We start from the raw sequence: 6870 nt of genomic DNA, 5'->3' as shown, positions 1-6870 counted from the left end.
TGCTGCATGACCCACCTTCTCTTGAGATTCAGTTCATGGACAGATGTCCTGACATTTTCCTTTAGAATTCGTTGGTATAATTCAGAATTCATTGTTCCATCAATGATGGCAAGCCGTCCTGGCCCAGATGCAGCAAAACAGGCCCAAACCATGATACTACCACCACCATGTTTCACAGATGGGATAAGGTTCTTATGCTGGAATGCAGTGTTTTCCTTTCTCCAAACATAACGCTTCTCATTTAAACCAAAAAGTTCTATTTTGGTCTCATCTGTCCACAAAACATTTTTCTAATAGACTTCTGGCTTGTCCACGTGACCTTTAGCAAACTGCAGACGAGCAGCAATGTTACTTTTGGAGAGCGGTGGCTTTCTCCTTGCAACCCTGCCATGCACATCATTGTTGTTCAGTGTTCTCCTGATGGTGGACTCAGGAACATTAACATTAGCCAATGTGAGCGAGGCCTTCAGTTGCTTACAAGTTACCCTGTGGTCCTTTGTGACCTTGCCGACTATTACATGCCTTGCTCTTGGAGTGATCTTTGTTGGTCAACCACTCCTGGGGAGGGTAACAATGGTCTTGAATTTCCTCCATTTGTACACAATCTGTCTGACTGTGTATTGGTGGAGTCCAAACTCTTTAGAGATGGTTTTGTAACCTTTTCCAGCCTGATGAGCATCAACAATGCTTTTTCTGAGGTCCTCAGGAATCTCCTTTGTTCGTGCCATGATACACTTCCACAACCATGTGTTGTGAAGATCAGACTTTGATAGATCCCTGTTCTTTCAATAAAACAGGGTGCCCACTCATACCTGATTGTCATCCCATTGATTTGAAAACACCTGACTCTAATTTCATTTTCAAATTAACTGTTAATCCTAGAGGTTCACATACTTTTGCCACTCACAGATATGTAATATTGGATCATTTTCCTCAATAAATAAATGACCAAGTATAATATTTTTGTATCATTTGTTTAACTGGGTTCTCTTTATCTACTTTTATGACTTGTGTGAAAATCTGATGATGTTTTCGGTCATATTTATGAAAAATATAGAAAACTCTAAAGGGTTCACAAACTTTCAAGCACCACTGTAGGTCTAGGACTTTTAAATAAATACAGATGGCCACGTCTTAGGTTTTCAGTAATGTTTGTTAGTTTTTTAAAGAAATAAAATAACATCAAAATATTCTTATTTCTCTTCTGGCAAGAAATGTGATACAGTAAGGCCTTTAAGTCATCAATTTATTTGTATAGTACTTTTAACAATAGACATTGTCGCAAAGCAGCTTCACAGAAAAATAAAGATTTTAAAAATATGAACTAATGAATTTATCCCTAATGAGAGAGCCTGAGGTGATGATGGCAAGGACAAACTCTGTGAGACAACGTGAGGAAGAAACCTTAAGAGGAACTAGTCTCAAGAGGGAACCCATCCTCATTTGGGTGATAACGGGTAGCGTGATTATAAATAAATCACTTCTATAAGTGTGTCCTATATGGTCAAAAAGTGCAATTATGTAACCAGGAAATTCATTATAGTTTTGACATGAAGTCTATTTTGTTGAAGTTATCGAGTGTTCATTGACGGTGACTTGAGTGCAAGACTGTTCATGACAACTGCAATCCTAAAGTTATCATGGCAATTGTAGTCCTAAGCCATCGTAGCAAAACTAAGGATTCAGAACCATGCTCTAAGTGTATTTTTAAGCTGTTCATATGAGGCCATCCTCCACAGGACCAAAGTGATGAGAACCTCAGCCTGAAGTACGGTATCAGGATGGATCAGGCAGGTCTGAAGAGCAGGAGAGGCCAACATCACTGGTATCTCAGGAGTGATGTGTAACTCAACAGAAAGAGACACAGAGAGAAAGAGAGAGAAAGAAACACAGACTGTTCGGTATGCCCGTTGTCACTTAATGGTTAAGAAAAGTGTATATTGTGTGCTGAGTAAAAGCAGGAACTCCAACAAGACCAACTATGACAGCATAACTAAAAGGGAGAGGCAGAAGATAACGCAGACATGAGGGTGCCCTGGGACATAGTGGCCAGCCACTCCATCCTCAACAAACCTGAGTGAGTGTAGGAGACTGGGGGGCCAACAGCATCCATACATCCCAGTTTACCAAAACACAATTTTATATTATAACCACTCTTTATATTGGAATATTATATATTCTACTCCTTTACCTAATAAAAAGCTATGAACAAAAGGCCTGACTAAACAAATATGTTTTTAGCCTAGACTTAAACACTGAGACTGTGTCTGAGTCCCAAACAGTACTTAGAAGGCTGTTCCATAACTGTGGGGCTTTGTAAGAGAAGGCTCTGCCCCCTGATGTAGCCTTCACTATTTGAGGTACCAACAAATTGCCTGCACCTTTCGATCTAAGTAGGCAAGGTGGGTCATAAAAGACCAGAATTTTGCTTGCAACTTCATTGCAAGCTTTCTCTTGGAATAAAACATTTACATATTTCAATATGCTCCCGCAGGTTGGACAGCAAGTTTTTGAAGGCCATGATTTGGTTCATTTTTGGCAAACAAAGCAAACATTTAAAACAAAACAAATCATTATTCCTAGTTTTTTTTAGATTATGGTGTGCTCTTTTTCCAATAGTTTAAAGTCTTTTTTTAGGTTTGGGTGCTCTTTAATCCAAGGTATTCTAGATCCACAGCCAAAAAAGAGAAAAAAATCTCTGACTAAGGCACTCCAGATTAAAATGTCTTTAAATATTTTAGACAAGTCCTACATGAATCTGATGCAACACAAGTGGCTCTGCCTGAGGATTTTTTAGAGGAGCGACCCCACTCTACAATTCGAGGCGGGCAGTGGAGAAAACATCCAGGAAAAACAAGAAAACCAGAAGGGGGAGGCGTTGGTCAACCTCCACTAAAACCATGGAACCTTCGGAACCAGAAGAAGAGTGCACGGTAATCAACATCTCTAAATGTGCTTTGACAAAAGACTCGGTGAGTGTACTATCAAAAGGTTTGACCTTTGCCCCTACATGTGATTCTGATGTATTTAAAATTAAGGTGGACCTTTTTAGATTTTATATAAATCTTCACCTTAAAGTGTGGTATCATCAGAATAATGTACATTTGAATAGGACATTGACACCTATTTCAGACTCCATTCAGGATGCCAAGAGACTTTTTAAACCCAAGTCTAACTTTATGCCCATGTGCTCTAACCCTACTTTGATTGCCTTTACTAAAAAGGTTTCTTATGATATGGACAAAATGTTGGAGAATAGACAAAACAAACGAAGAGACAATCTATCAAAAAGTGAGAGAGATGCACTCAATTGTTTGGCAAAAAATGATGATATTATTGTGAAACCAGCTGACAAAGGTGGCGCTGTTGTGGTTATGGATAAGAGTTACTACATCACTGAAGCTTTGAGACAATTGGAGAACAATGTTTATTATGAACGATTACGGAATAACCCAATTGAAAACATGAAAAATGAACTGAAGGACATTTTACTTCAAGGTAAAGATCGGAACTGGATTTCCGATAATGAATTTGCCTTTTTGTTGAATGAGAAACCCCAAATCCCATGCTTTTACATGCTTCCAAAAGTTCACAAGAACTTGAGACATCCTGAAGGGAGACCCATCATTTCAGGTAATGGATCCTTAACTGAGCCTTGTTCACAATTTGTGGACTATTTCATCAAGCCTCTAGTGCGAGACCTTCCGTCTTTCATTGAGGATACAACTGATGTACTATGTAAACTCAGAGAGATCACAGATGTTTCAAATTGTTATATGGTGACACTTGATGTAGCCTCTTTATATACAAATATTGACCACCAGGGGGGTCTTGTGGCCCTTCAACATTATTTGTCATACAGGTCTGATGTTTTGCCACCTAATTATTTTTTACTCCTCCTCACAGAATGGACTTTGCACAATAATGTGTTTCTTTTCCAAGACTCTTTGTATAGACAACTCAAGGGCACAGCCATGGGTGCATGTTTTGCGCCAAATTATGCCAACTTGTTTTTGGGTTTTTGGGAAGAACAATACATTTATAATCAATCTAAAAATCTTTTCTGCGATAAGATGGTGTTCTGGGGGCGATTCATTGATGATATTCTGTTGATTTGGTCAGGAACTGAGAGTGAGCTTTTGCAGTTTCATGAGTACTTGAACCTTATGAATCCAAACATAAAACTGTCTATTGAATACTCAAGAACATCAATCAGTTTTTTGGATTTGTTGATTTCCATTGATGAGAATGTCTTGCATACTTCTATATATAGGAAGAGTACTGACAGAAATATGTTATTGAGGGCTGATAGCTTTCATACAAAGAGTCTCAAAAACAATATTCCCTTTGGCCAGTTTCAGTGTCTTAGACGCATCTGTGATAAAGACACTGATTTTGAGGAGCAGGCCCAGGATATGAAATCAAGGTTTTGTGTAAGAGGTTATTTGCCTGAGCTAATTGATAATGCCATAGTGAAGGCTCGCTCAATACCTCGCTCTGATCTTCTAAAAAAGAAAAATAAGAAAACTGATCGAGCCAAGACCACTACTAGATCATATTTTGTTACCCAATATAACAGTTGTGCCCAAAGAATGAAAAGAATAATTACATCTAATTGGAAAATAATGAGAGTGATCCACTTTTGAGACGTGTCTTTTCAGATCCACCTATTACTGTATTCCAGAGAGCACCAACCATAAAAGATAAACTCGTAAGGAGCTATTTACCAGCTCCCAAACAAAAAACATGGTTACAGACAGAGCTAAGGGGAACTTATAAATGTAGTTCCTGTAAACACTGTGGAGGAGTTGTCCAAAGTAAATGTTTTCATGACCTGAGGACACAGAGAGAGTACAAGACAAATGGGTTTATTAATTGCAATTCAGAATATGTGGTGTATTGCTTGAGATGCCCATGTGGATGTTTTTATGTGGGTAGGACGAAAAGAAAATTAAAAGAGCGTTTTTATGAACATAAATATGCAATAAGAATTCAGAATGAGGATTATCCTATGGCCAAGCATTATAAAGATGCACATCACAGTGACCCTTCAAGCCTGAAAATCCAAGGCATTGAAATTGTAAAAACATCAATCCGTGGAGGTGACAAACTGAAGTTACTATTACAACGGGAAACTTTTTGGATTTGGAAGTTAAAAGCAATGGAGTTTCCAGGCTTGAATGAGGAAATAGGCTACACACCTTTTTTGTGATGGTTTTTGGCTTTGCATGGTTCTATCTGAAAGAAAAGATTTTTATATTTTTTTCTCTCTCTCTGTACCCTTTGTGCATGTATGTGGGTTGTGTATACTTGCAGTGACTGGAATATATGTGTATTTTTGATGTTTTTGCAATATTTTGAATGATGGCTGTCTTGGATTGGGAGCCGTGTGAGAGGCGGGCCCAAGCCATTGATTGACAGTTTTTGATGGAAAATTTTTTAGTGCTGGGAGCTGTGTGAGGGGCGGACTCAGCAATGTGTAGAGTTTCAGGACTAATTATCCAATTGTCTTCACCTGTCCTTTTCTACATCTTGAACAAAGCTACCTTGTTCCTTTGTGATATTGCCCTGAAGAAGGCACCCATGCCGCTACGCGTGGGCTTTGTTTTTAATTTGTCCATGTAGGACTTGTCTAAAATATTAAAGACATTTTAATCTGGAGTGCCTTAGTCAGAGATTTTTTTTTCTCTTTTTTGGCTGTAAATCATTATTCCTTTCAGAAAACTGAAACACGGATTCTAGGTATGGCCATGGGTGCGTGCATTCCCCAGAAGAACCACCTCCTTCCATTCTGCCATCAACTGATCATGTTCAAATAATGCTGTGGAGAAATCATTGAACTTGATTTTATACAGTCTATGGATGTGACGTGACCCTAGTGATTACTGATAGGCTGTCTCAATGTCACCTGTGGAAAAAAAATGTTTTAGAAAAGAAAACATCCACTTTCAAAGCTGCTTCATAGTAATGAGTAACGAGGACCTTGATAGAAATGTAGTGGAGTGAAAAGTATATTTGTCTTTCAAATGTAGTGAAGTTAAAGTCATAAGTTTCCAAAAAAATACTCAAGTAAAGTACATATAGTCAAAGTGTACTTAAATACAGTTGTGGCAGCAGGGGCGTGGTCAAGCGTCAGTTTGTGACCGGAGGGCGGAGTCAGGGAAGGTAAGTGGCAGAATCACTACACCTGATGTCAGTTAACATGTGTTTTGTGTGTCTTCGCCAGTGACCGCACCGTATATAAGGAGAGAGAGGGCAGAGGAAGGGAGCTCTCTCCCCAACCAGACGCCTTGTGTGCGTGCGTGGCTGGGAGAGTGGAAAATAAGTACACTGAAAAGTGGAAAATAAAAGAGTTTTGTTGAACTCAGTTCTGGCCTGCCGTCCTTCTGTGCTCCACCCACCCGTCAGAATTGCTGCAACAGTATTCAAGTAAATGTACTTTGTTACTGTCCACCTCTGGAATTAAGCCGAAGAAAGTTAATAAGCATCCAGTGTCTAGTGTCTTTTACACATTCCTCAGTTTTATTAAGTTTGTGTCTCTTATCTGGCTTTGCTAAAACATACAACTTTGTGTCATCAGCATAACAGTGGAAACTAAGACAAAATAATATTACCCAGAGGTAGCATATATAAAAGAAAAAGCAGTGGGCCTCAGACAGAACCTTGTGAAACACCAAACTTTACCTTTAGTATAGAGGTTTTTCACCTGACGTCACAGGGTCACGTGACGCCCTGGTGTCCGCCATTTTGAAGGTCAAGCTAGCTAATGTCAACAACATAGCTAGTATGTTACTGTAGCAATGTTTACGTTCAGTCATTTGGATGACTGTTAAAACCTTTCAGTCTCAAGTTTTTCCTTTACTGTATTTA

Source organism: Neoarius graeffei, chromosome 11 (assembly GCF_027579695.1).
Source record: "Neoarius graeffei isolate fNeoGra1 chromosome 11, fNeoGra1.pri, whole genome shotgun sequence".
Taxonomy (NCBI): Eukaryota; Metazoa; Chordata; class Actinopteri; order Siluriformes; family Ariidae; genus Neoarius; species Neoarius graeffei.
This window is presented reverse-complemented; position numbering follows the sequence as displayed.